Source organism: Psammomys obesus, unplaced genomic scaffold (assembly GCF_907164565.1).
Source record: "Psammomys obesus unplaced genomic scaffold, mPsaObe1.curated_primary_1811, whole genome shotgun sequence".
NCBI classification, from domain to species: domain Eukaryota; kingdom Metazoa; phylum Chordata; class Mammalia; order Rodentia; family Muridae; genus Psammomys; species Psammomys obesus.
In genome coordinates, this window is record NW_026592890.1 from 26,120,170 (window position 1) to 26,133,308 (window position 13,139).

Sequence of the window (13,139 nt, forward strand, 5' to 3'; positions counted from 1 at the left end):
GCTCCTGAAGGACCCCTTAAAAGAATCCCCGAAGAAGGGACACTGGGTCTCGGTGACCATCTATTCCTATGTCTAGACTTCACCAAATCTCTGTAAGCTCTTCTCACTAACCCAGGCAAAGATTTCTCCCCACCCCCCACGAAGATAGTGTTTCTCTGTGCAACCTTGGCTGTCCTGGACTCACTTTGTAGACCAGGCTAGCCTTGAACTCACAGAGATCCACGTGCCTCCGCTTCCCTGAGTGCTGGGATCACAGGCATCTGTGCCTGTTCCTGGCTAAGATTTCTCCTTTCTATTCGGAGAGGAACTTCCCTGTAACCTCCCTTCACAGCCTCATATATCCACACCTGGCCTTCTGAGGCTTCATTCCTTGGGATTCATAATTATTTTCCTTCTAACAAAGCCTGCCTCTTAAGGGAAGGTTTGGCTAACTCTGGTCTCTGAAACACACTTGAAAGGCCTGCTTGAACATCAAAAGCTGAGCAATATATCCCTTGTCTGTGGCCATGTTCTGTAGTCTCCTTAAAGTAAGAAACCTTAGCCTCAGTCGGGGAGAGTTCCAGGGCAACAAGAATTGGGAAGAGTCGAAAGAAAACTGATATCAGTCGGAAATATTATTCCCGTTAAACCAGCTGCACATGATGCAACCTCTCCTGGGTCCAGAACACTCATGAAGGATAAAAGCAACGCATGCACACATCCTTCTTTCCAAATATCTATAAATGCTTGAACCGAGGGCAACAGAGGCCGATGGGTTCCTAGTCTCAAATTCTTAACTCTACCATCCTTACGGTTTTCTACTGCTGAGTAGATATCCAGTTTAACAGAGAGCTACCCTAGCATCAGCATCAACCTGGAACCTCCCACCTCCCCAGGTTTCCTTATTTAAGCCTCTCTTTCAACATATGTACTGTGTTAACTCCCCAGCCAGCAGACCCTTCCTTACCACTCCCAATTCAAGCCTACAACCCACCCCTGGTTTCTACTTTCAGTTGGTTCAACTTTTGTTTTCTTTCGTTTCTGAGAACATCCTGCTCGCTTGACTAGTCAAATCAATACTTAACTCTAAGTCACCACAAGGCCGGCTTTTCCATGCAAACGTTGCAAAAGCTGTGTTAAGGAGAACCATTAAAAACCTCCAAGTTCCAGTGGGGTGCCAGTCCACAGGTACTTATGACCCATGCAGTCACAGCTGTCCTGAAGCTGAGTGCTCTCTGAATCTTCTCTGCACTCTCAAGACCTCGTGTGTGTACTGCTCCACCTCCTCCTGCCCCACTAACATCTCTCTCGTTAGTAGAGGAGAAAGGGCAATGAGAGCCCAGGCGGATGCTCCAGAAGAGCAATCTGCCTTCTTGGGTGCAAAGGACAATTGTTGCAGCGGCAGGGCCAAGGTGTCTCATCCAATGAAGAGAGAGCGCCTGTCATAGTTGGAGGGTTGAGGAACAGGGAACAGGAACAGGCAGACTGGGGACACAATCGCTTCCATGTGCTGGACTTTTCGGCACGCAGCAGTCTGGGTGGGAGCAGAGTAGGACTGCAATTTCACAAGCTTCAGGTCTCTCTGGATCATACTTCCAATAAACGAGCTGTGACCTTCCGATGTCCAGGAGCTGCCAGCACTTACGCCTGGTGGTTGTTTCCTTCTACCACATTGTTGGCTTCTTCCCAGCGTCCCCCCCCCCCCACTGGCCTCCACAGAGTAACTCAGCCTCTAAGGGAACTACCTCCAGCTCTAGCCGCCCAAAACCAAGAGTATGTTCAATACTGACAAACCAGTGCGAATTCCTAAGAAAGAGGGTCACAGCCTTTTCAACCAAGATAGAGAACACAGGTAGGATACAAATTACTACCTGAAAACAGAATATGGATTCTAAACCGTATCCATAAGCACAGTGGGTCATCTGAGGTACTGCCTAACTAGGAACGTTTTCTTAAGATACATCTCCATCTAGAAGTAGTACTGAAAGCATGCAAGAACAGTGCAGCCGGCGAGTGCATGATATGCACCCGGATACGCTCCCGGCTTGCTATAGCTTTACACGACCTTTCAGTGTGCTGCTACTAAAATAGACAGTAGTGACAATAGCATGTACAAAAGTGGCTGAACATGAACAAACTGAGTAAGCGAATCAAGTGCTGGCATTAGATGCCCATCTTGTTAGAGCAGTACGGGACCCCCCCCCTACATTTACGGTAGGGGGCAGGGAAATTTCAAACCCTAAACTGTGCGTGGCTAAAGCAAAGAAGCCCCCCCCCACCCGCTCTTCTCAAAGATCACAGAAGCATTTCAAACCAGAATGAACACCAGGTACGCTCCCTTTTGCTTCTGCAGCTGCCCTACATCTACAGAAAATGTTCTGTCCGTGCCAGCACATGAAACCTGGCGTTCAGGTGAGGGCTAGGCAGGGGAAGCCATTAATGAGGAACCCTGGTGCAGCTCAGAGGTGGTTCAGAAGATGCTTAACAAATGCCTAACAAACACCGCCCATGGTGCTGTTGTGTCTTTTGTCAGAAAAAAAAAAAAATGACTAGTCTGGTCCCTCCTGTAACCATGGAAAACATTTTATAAAAAGCTCATTTCCTACCATTCCTTTGAAAGACACACAAGGCGGGGGGGCTGAAGATGAGCTGCAGTGACAAATCCTTACTTTGCAGGACCTTAAATCTAGTATAGAGCCCTCCTGCCCTGCCAAAAGCATTCTTCAGAAGATGCCACATGGAGAAGGTACTCCCACAGGCAAAGCTGCCTTCTGTATGGCTCAGGCGACTCTGTAGAATGCAAAATCCAAAAATGGGCAGGTCCATGGCAGGTGAGTCTGTTTTCTCTGCCTCAGAGGCTGTGGGGCATGCCTGTAGCCTCGGCAGCGCCTTCTCATTCACCATTGACTACTATATGCTTCCAGGCCCCTCCAGATGTGGGACCATTCTGCACATTCTCTCCGGTCTCACACGTCACTCTTGCAGTGTGGGAACCTCTCCCCAATGTCTTATCTCCCTGTCTCCCTCTGAAAACTACGTTGGTGAAAACCTAATGGCAGAGGGGGAAGGCCCAACTACTTTCCTGACCATGCTAAACTTACAGAGAGAGAGAAAAAAAAATAAAAAAAGCTAAAGCTTCTGAACAAAGTTCTTTAGATATGGCTGATCCAAAGACACCTAGGACAACTGTTAAACTTACACCATAGTCGGTAGGGGATGCATCTTCTGCCACCAGAATGCACGGAAGCTCACTGTTCAGGAAGATGCCCGTCTAGTACCATGATATCCAGGAAACCAGCTGCACCCCGGACCTTGGCCCACGGCCCATCTAAATAAGCATTACTGACCTTCCACCTGTGAGTGACTCTGCTACAAGTTGCAAGTGGACATACCACAAGATGCAAGAGCAAACAACACGCTAGCACAAAAGGAACCAACAATCTCTTGAAAAGTCAGGACTCCCACATAAGGATTTTAGGGCACTGGAGAGCTGGTCATGGCTGAATTAACAGCCGAGTATTAACGTGGACGAGTCATAAAACTCTTCCGAGCCTCGGATTTCTCAGATCAGGTTTTAGCTAACAACACAAGGCATCACATTTTAGAAAGCTACTGAGATACATAAATGTTTAATGTAAGAAAATGAGGAGACTGGGATTCTAGCTGGGCCTTGACAAATGGGAAGAATTCTAAGGGAAAGACTAGGGGCTCAGAAAAGGTCAAGAAAAGCAAGAAATACATGATCCATGTTCAAGGTGGAATGACTGGACAGACATCTTGGCTAAGCAGTGAGGTGAGCCAGGTATAACTGAGGCGTGACATGAAGAGTGCAGGCTTAGAAGGCCATGCTCAGGAATCCGGTCTTTCTTCTCCTACACTGTGTGTGGTTAGTACCCAGAAGGAACCAGCATCAACATCAGCTCCTGCTGACAAGGATCTGGGCCTCCCCAGTCCATCTAGAGCATGGGAGTGAAGCAAATGTTCTTTGCAAGCCAGAGGCAGAAGGATACATACCCTGAGAACGTGGACCAGACCGCGGCGTACAAAGAACTGGCACAGAGCGACACTGTCAGGGAGGAGACAATGAGAAGATAAGAATGACAGAACGTTAAGAGTGTGCTGATACAGCTCCAGAGCTGTGTCTGAGAACAGTAAGATTCTGTGTTCACATTTCTAGGTTAGAAAATAAACTAGAGCAAATTGACACCCTCCAAACTGAGAGAAAAACTGGGAAAACTGGGAACAGGAACCAATGCTTTTAAAAACACTCGATTGCACAAATAAATTTAAAACAAAAACCAAAGTTTACAAGCAACAATATCTGAAAATGTCATGGCTTTTGAACTGATACCATACTGGTGTGGAAATGAAGGAAATAGGGAGCATTTGCCTTTCAGTGAAGTTTAAACTGGACAGGTTTAAACTTCACAGACAAACAGACCCAATCACTTTTGGGGAGGATTAAAAGAAAGATCGGGAAAGCTCCCTAGGCTTTGTTGTGGGAAAGAAAAACTGGCTCGTTTTAAATTTTCCGTTAAAGCCCTACTTTTCAAAGCAGATGGACTCCTTACACAACTTCTAAAAAGCCTACTATTTTGGGGTACCTCAAAGATGGAAGCGCTGAAGAAAATAAAGATTGAATTCGCCAAATAAAACCCCACTAGCACATTCAAAAGAAGCAGGGGCTTAGGAACCTTTAACGTGCAAGTTCAGAGGTCTTCTTGTGTCAGAAGCCAAGGCTCCCCCAACTCTGGCTAGGGGTGCGGGGGGCTCATTTCTATCAATCCCCACCTGCTCCCCACCACTAGAGCTGGGCCTCCATTCTGGCTTCAACTCCTGCCTTCTCAAAGTTCTTCCTCCTGTATTCTCACTGCTCCTCCCAGCTACAGAGAAGATCTCAGAGTGTTTGACCCTGGCTGGCTGACTGGAATCAGAAAGCAGCCTGGGAACACACACTCCAGCAGGGTCTGGGCACTCCGCAATCGTTGACGTAGTGTGCCCTTCTTCTGACGGCAAACCTGGTTTTATTACCTGTTCGCTGTTCTACAAGGGTGGACGGAAGTACAGGAGGGCCAATGCTTGCAATACACTGGCTCTGTGAGGCTGGCATAGAAGCTGCTGGGTACGCGCGCTCCCTCACAGATCACAATTTCTTCTGAGAGATGGAGCAAAAGGAAAGTAACAACATAGGCACTGGAGCCAGACCCCCTGGGGTCACATCCCCAGCTCTGCCACGCACTGGCCGTGATGAAAATCACATAACCTTTAGGTTTCAGTTCTCTTATTAAGCGGGGCTAATGGTGTCATGGAATAACGCTGTACGTCACCCCCATATACCCATGATTTGCCAAGTGCTTACATGTCACTGTAAAAGTCCAGTACTCCTTGTCCCCAACCCATTTGACTCCCTCGGCTGCATGAGTCAGGCTGTGATGAGGGTGACAGGAGTTGGTGAGCTTGTGTTGTGGGAGCCCTGAGGGAGGGATGGGGGGGGGGGCTTCTCAGGAAGTGAGTCCTCAGCGGCCACGTCAGGAGTGAGCTTTTCCGCAGTGGGGTAAAAGTGCCTGGACGTGCTCTACCTACCACATGACAGAGCAACTGCAAAGGCAAGGAGGCAGGGAAGGGGTATTACAGCCTTCAGAAGCAGGAAGCACCCAGGCCCGGCCTCACTAGCTATTAGCTGTGTGACACGCGCAAGTGACCTCACAGCTTTGAGCCTCCGTCGCCCCATGTGACTAATGGGGATAATCATATTGTGCCTGTCACATGGAGTTGTTATGATTAAAAAATTACTGTGTGTAGAATGGCAAACACGGGCCTCTAGGGTTCAATAAAAGGCTGGCGTTATCTGTCCAGCCACATTCAGACAAGAACGTGCAGCTGCGGAGAGCCACAGTGTGCACCTTTGATCACCCACAAAAATGGTGAGGAGAGTACAGGGCCAAAGCCTGCGAACCCCAGCAAGAGCCTTTTGAATAGCAACAATCAGCTGAGCCTTTCTGAGATCATCATTTTTTTTTCCTCCCCAAAGCTTATAGGAAATAGGTGCTCAAGATTTACTTTCCCAAGACAGCATGGTGTCGCCTGAGAAGGTTGGCATACTAGTGCAGAATGGGATGTGCACTTCCTGAAGTGTACCCAAGAAGACCAAGGTGGCTTCCCATCCCAAGGGAGGCCCAGAGCGGGCCCTTCACAAACAGGCGGAGACCAACAAAAGCGCTGGCATCCAAATGTCACAACTCCGAGTCTAGCAAACACTGTTAAAGTTTCATGAGTCAGTAGGCATTATCTTTTCTTCCCACGTTTTTATTAGGCTGTAAATCCAGTTCAATTTATATCCTTCTAGGATTACTGCCTCCTAATCAAGTCCAGAGTGTCACTTATCCCTAAGCTGTCTATGCTACGTGTCCCCCAAGCCCAGCTAGATAATGTTGTTGAGGCTACTTAGGTTGTTTGAAGAGCTAAAAATTAGATTTGCTCAACTACGAACTCTCAAAGATGGTCATATTTCTATAAATAACCCAGATCTTTTTTTCTCTACAAAAATCGAATGCATGGTTTTTCTTTCTTTGTAGTTTTCTTTTTCTTTACAGAATCAGGATACATTTTAAAGTCAAAGTCAAGAGGCTGAAGTGTAAATAGGTTACAATTCTGGTTGTCTATCCAAAACAAAGAAACCCTTTACAAGGCTGGCTTCAGAATGTCTTTATGCTTCTGTTCTCAAGGATAAAAAAAGAGTCTGTATTTCTTAAGAAGACTCAATGAAAATGCATTCAACCACACCAGATAAGCGAATTTCCTACCTTTCCTAACATTTCTTGCTCTGAGACTGACAGTCGTCCATTAAATCTCTTTATAAACACTCAAAACACCATACACACACACACAAATACAGTGTTGCTCAAGATCATGTACATAAGAAAGCATTACTGTGATCTCTAAATGCTTGTGTATGCGCGTGTGTGTGTGTGCATGCACACACACGTTATATAAACACAGTTACATACACTAACACAGTTTACTGATACGTGGGGCGTGGTTCTAAGTGCTTTAAACTCATCAATTCTTTCAATCTCCATTTAGAGATAACGAAGTGTAAGCAGAAGAGGCTCGTGGTTAAGAATGTACACTGATCTTGGAGAAGACACTAGCTCAGGTCCCTGAACCCACATCAGGCCAGCTCACAACTGCCTGTATCTCCAGCTTCAGGGGATCTGACACCTCTGGCCTCCTCACACACCTGTACTCACATGCATTTGCCCCTCCCATAAGTATTTTTTAAGATTAAAAAAATCAAAGTGTAGAAATATAAGGTCACATATCTAAGATGATCAAATAGGGACTCCATCTAAGCTCTGGACTCTAAACCCCACCCTCTCCTGAACTCTGAGCAGGTTACCAATTCTCTCTGGATTCATTTTGTCGCGAGTGAAATTAGCGTATTGAATTATATGATCCTTAAGATTCCAGGTCCCATGGCCTGCAACCTTAAAAACTCTGAGTGGATTCCTCTTGATTATATGTCTGATGCCTGAACTTGTCCATGGAGAGGCAGATGCCAAGACTGCTACCCCTCGGGTCCCTGGATGATTCTCTGCTTGGTTTCCCAAACTTCCTATGCTAAATCCAATAGCACTTTTCATCCTGTATCCTGTCATCTCTCTGGCTCCAGCTACTACTAAAGCTCCTGGCTGTCTCCTATTTGGAATTTCCTCTACTGAGGGCCTGCACTCTTATTTCTGTTACTGGGCTCACCTTGGCCACACCTATTCTTTCTACTGCCATATGCTCCCCCAGGAACATATCCATGGCTTTAAGTATTTTGCAATTTGCTACTAGCAAATTTATATTTGAATCTTAGTCTTCTTCCCTCATTCCAGACCCACCCATCCAGTCACCTGCATCCAAAGTGGCCACAATGAAGCCACCCTTCTGGTGCCTTATTGGTCTCCTCTCCATCTCATCCCACAGCAATTTCTCTTCTGTGTCTCAGTCTTTTTCACTCCATCTCTACTAAACACTTTCCCTCCAAGCCTTCATCTGCTGTTCCCAGCTTCTGCATATATTCCTCCCAGAAAGGCTCTTGTCCACCTCAGGCCCAAACCCCACACTACTACCAAGTTATGCTCATAAAACACAAGTAAGGCTCATGCCACATCTACTTGAAACTCAGGATGAGCGCTTCTAAAAATGTTTTCAATTTCTCCTTCAGCTCTGTCTGATCCCTCGGCACATCTCTCCCAACTGCTCCCATCTAGTTTTGAACTAGTCACAGCACCCCAAACAGTCATTTATGTACCTTTTGACACACACACACATATATATTTTTTTTCTGATACAGCGGACTTCCCACAAAACTCTGGTAACCAATTCTCACTCCCATATATCTCCTCCTGCACCTGGTGGTACAGGGCAAGGATACTGTAGCCACACTAACTGAGCCTGATTCTGACTCTTCCCTAACAATTATGATTTTAGATCGGTTATTCAAGAAGTATTGGAACTTCTACTTTTCCTTCCATAAAATGGCGATTACTGGAGACATTGGTTCGTATCGTTCTTGCTCAGATTAGAGCTTAAGTAGAATATGACCCAAAGTGAATGCTCAATAAATGTTAACTATTATCTATTATTGTCATCTCTTCTAGTAGACTGTGGGCTTCAGAAGAACAAGGAGCATTCACTGCTACAGCCCTATATCCTTGCTTCCTTGCACAAAACAGCATAGTAGGCTAATTTTTGTAGAACACTAATTCAGTGTAAGGAAACTTACATAGCGGGGTAATGTTTGTAGAATATTAATGTAATGAAATGGCCACTGAAGAAATAAACGTACATTATCAACTGTGATGACTAACACAAACAGAACTCCTACAATGGTGTGGAGGTCTGTGGGGACCAGGAGCCATTTGGGATGCTAGCAGTTCCCCTACTCAAGATCCAGAAGCACAGTCTGCTTCCATGTAATATGCTGGATGCAAAGACACAGCCAGGAAAGCTGGTGATGGAGTCTCACCTGTCCTACATGCTGAAGGGAACAGAGAAGTTCAATTCCCAACCAAAACAGTAATCATCATAAAAAAAAAAAAAAAAAAAAAAAAAAACTGTGTCAATGAATAAGCTGTTAATATGAGTTTAGTCCTTGGTAACTGGTAGAAGACTCTTGTATAAAGCAAACAGATATAAGACTCTCACTCCCTCATTCACGCTGCCCAGCTCCCATAAAACCCCCTCCTTACTGATATCAGCAGATGTCCATTTCTTAATTTCTTAAGGAAACTAAAATAAAATGGTACTGTGATTTGTAAGTATCCTCTCTAGCCACTCTGGCAATTACAGAATTTCCGGATTAAAAACTAGGCCCAGATAGGTACTTCTAGGATAAAAAACAAAAAACAAAGCAAACAAAAAAAAAACAAACAAACCACAGCCAAGTCCATAGAGCCTGCATCAAATGAAGGTATGGCAATGGACTGCCCAATGATAAGTGGCTCCCCAAATGACAAAAACCCATTTTTTTTTAAAAAAAAAAAACATGCTGAAGATGAAAATACCTGAAACTTATAAAATCAAAGCAAAAAAATAACGGTGGCTTCTGTTAAGTGTTGAGTGTTGTGCAAAGCTGTTTACCAAACACACACTTCTTTTCCCTTTCTTTGGGCACATGGCTAAGCTAGACAGCTCAGATTCTCCGGCACTTAAAACATGGCCATACAGTCAGCCTTCTCCTAAAGACTGAGGGGAAGTGATGTGTGCTGTGCCCAGACCAAACCATTTTAAAGGTAGATACACCCTCCCCCACTCTCTTTATACCACCAATCTGTCAGCTGAAACAGGTTCCAATAGAAAGCTACGGCACGATGGAGGACTGGGACCTACAATCACTAACTGTATAGAAGAAAGCCACATACTGAACAGAAACACCTATTTTGGACTATCACATGAGCAAGAATAAATATCTCTTGTTTTTGTACCACTGTATGTTTTCAAGCCTAACTAACATGAATCCACTTAAAACAGATGTTGGGTACATATCATTGACCTAATTCACATTTGTTGCACATGAAATGAAAACCACCAAGAAATACCAACTAAAGCAAAACTTGAGAGAAAACAGGACAAGCCAGATTAGGTCCCCTGTCCTCTGCACGCACAGAAGACAAACATAATATGTGATGACAACATTGGAAGACAAATTTGAAGACATTGTCTATAACAAAGGAGTTGGAGAAGGTTTCTGAAAAGAGATGACATTTGTGCTGGGCCTGGAGGGTAAAGGCTTCAAGAACATCAGATGGGGTTGGAGAGTCCAGATCCCTGAAACGTGGAGGACATTTGTTCATGCTCAACCTTATCATTAGTAAGTGCTTCTACCTTGCTCAGTACAACATAAGTTTATTGTGTACTGACTTTCCTTTCTGGGCCTGGTGGCCAACAGACCAGCCTTGTTTTCAGAGAACATATAGTATTAACCCTTCTGCCTTTCTGTATATATTGTAAAAAGTTCCATGAGGAATGTCGGAGTGTAATACATCACGACTCTTTTCAGATAAAATGGCTAAAGAATAACTTGGAACAGTTTTGTTATTCTCAACAGCCAGGGCACCACAATCCGGGAGTCAGCAGCTACCGCCTAAATTTTGATATACCGTGCCCGAGACTTACATTACATTAACATTTCCACGTTAAGAGGAACATCTTCATCCCCTGCTCAGAGTTAACTACACCCTAAAGCTTGAGCGTTGAAACCACTTCCTCCAAAGTCTGAGTCTCTTCAGCTCATGAATGTGTGGTGCTCACGGGGCAGAGATAGGGAGACAGAGCACAAAGGATGCCAAGTATTGTAGTTGCTCTGTGGTAAGAGAAGGATGTGGCATCCAAGTCAACCTTGAAGCAGGCAAGAGGTATCTCCAGTGGTCTTCCAAATGCCAGCCCAGTCCTTGCCCATCCACAGCCCCAGCTTCTTAAATAAAAGGGCAGAGCAACACTGCTGGGCAGACCAGAGCTCATTTCAAAAGACTTCATTCAGCAAAGCGGCCTTGGATTTCAGAGAATCCAGTCAGACCGCCTCACTCTTGTTAAAAACAGTTTGAATCTGACTCTGAAACAAAATTCTTCTGAACCCCCCCACCCCACCACCAATTTATGACTTCTCAGGTATCAGTACCTATCCCCCAAAAGGAAGAAAAAGGGGGAAAGAGGGAGGAGAGAGGTTTCCTTGAAAGTAAAGCAACTCCTGAAACAGCTGAAATAATCTCCTCCCTTAAATAGAAGAAACTGCAGTTGCCACTCAACGTTACCAGTCTGTGAATACTGCAAAAATGCTTGCACCTGCCACCCGGGATCTTTGGGCTTTCTTTTTTTTTTTTTTTTTCTTTTTCTTTTTTTTTTTTTTTTTTTTGTAAATGTGGCAGAAAGGCCTAAAGAGATCAACTGCTTCATCAGAAAGAAAGGGAGCCCCAGAGATGAGACACAAGAAGCATGGTGCCCTGGGTACTTTATGTGTCTCTTCTCTATGAACTGAAAGGGCTCTTTGTGTCACACTCACACACACACACACACACACACAGCGACTCTGATTTATTGGAGGAAGGAGGGGCAAAATGGGTGATTTTATTATCCCTCCTCCCAGTGAGTTCCAGCCAGGGCCCAAGCTTGGTGGCCTCTTTCTAGTCCAGTCCCTTCTGCCTATGGCCGCAGAGATAAGAGAGCCTGGAGGAGACCAAACAAAACCGTCCACCGACCTGGGGAAGTAGGGAGGAAATCCAACGAGTGGAGAAGGGAGGAGAAATGAGCTTGAGAGAGCAGAACGGGTGGGGGACAGAGGAAGAGGAGGCAAGGCAGGCCAGGCACAGGGGAAAAGGGAGGGGTGGGTGGGTGGTAGTACAGGAAGGGTGAAGGGGAGAGTGGGGGAAGTGCAAGGGAGGTTCCAGAAATAGGCAGGAGGATGCGCTGGGGAAGGCGAGGGCCGCCGAGGGAGGAGGCCGAGAGGTGGAGGAGTGAGGTGGAGGAGTGGGGCAGGGGTTGGGTGGGGAGGAAGGCAGCACGGGGCATCAATTATTAAGTGATTACATCATCCCTGACATTAAAACAACACACACAGCCCGGGTCCCCGCGGGGGGCCGCGAAAGCAGGGCGGGGGCGGAGCTGGGCCAACCTCGCCCCCAAGCCAAATCCTATTTTTTTTCACCCGGCGCCGGCCGGCGCCCGAGGAAACAGACCCCGGTGCCTGCGCAGCCTCGGGGGCCGCACCCCGCATCGGTGTCCTGCGTCGCGGGGCGCCCCGGAGGCTGCGCGGTGGGACCGCAGCGGGAGCAGCCTGTGCGGGGGCGCTGGGCCGGGCGTCTCCGCAGCATCCCACGGCTCCGCGCATCCCCGGCCCCTTACCTGCGTGGCGTGGCGCTCGGCTCCGGAGCACATTCACATGGTCCTCTCCCCCGCCCTCCTCTGGCGCGGCCCTGGAGGCTCCGGTGGCGGGGCCCGGGAGCTCGTGGGCCTCGCGAAGCGCCGAGGGGGCGGCGCCGGTGTCCCCGGCCGGGCCCGGCAGCCCGGTCCTTCCCTGGCGCGGGCGGCGGCTTTGTGTGCGCCCGGGGGAGTCCTCGGAGCGCTCCGGCTCGAGGCGGCCTCGCTGCGCTCCCGACCGGCGGGCGGGTCTCGGAGGCCCGGCGCACGGCGACCCCTCCTCCTCTCCGCGGAGCCCCCTCCCCGCCGGCTGCGCTCCTGACAGATGGCGCAACTGCACCGACGCACCGCCGCCGCCGCGGCTCCTAGCAGCTACTCTCGCTGATGCTCGGGCTGCTCCGGATCCCGAGGGGTGCGAGAGGGGGCGGGACACGCCGGGAGACTGTCAGGTCGCTCTGCCCTATCAGAGGGCCCTCTGGGAGCTGAGGGCCGCGGCCATTGGTGCGCGCCTCGGAGGCGGGACGGGCATGGGTGGGGCCACCCAGTGGGTTGAGCGTTACTGTGGTGGCGGGCATCCTGGCGTGCAGGCAGCTAGGGTGTGCGAGAGGATGCGAGGTTGGTGGTGGAGGAGGAGGTGTGTGTCTAGGGATCGTGTGGAGTTGGGAGTTGGCGGGGTGGACAGGGGAGAAGCGGAGGGAACGAGCTGCTTTCTGCTTTGCTGGTGGAGACTGGCACCTGCCACTCCGCCCCACAGCCAT

The 13,139-nt window shown here is 47.9% G+C and overlaps 1 protein-coding gene across 3 annotated transcripts in view; it reads right to left on the bottom strand.

Moving 5' to 3' along the window:
* The window catches only part of Fyn (FYN proto-oncogene, Src family tyrosine kinase), a 195,293-nt gene extending 182,563 nt beyond the window's left edge, over positions 1-12,730 (bottom strand). The window contains exons 1-2 of one of the 3 annotated variants that reach the window (XM_055615956.1): positions 12,367-12,729; positions 3,994-4,045 (exon numbers count right to left, since the gene is read on the bottom strand). The gene's annotated coding sequence lies outside the window, so the exon portion shown is untranslated. Of the gene's footprint in view, positions 1-3,993; positions 4,046-12,366 lie in introns of all 3 variants that reach the window. The other 2 variants (XM_055615957.1, XM_055615954.1) reach the window with 2 other exon arrangements.
* Between the last annotated feature and the right edge of the window lie 409 nt (positions 12,731-13,139).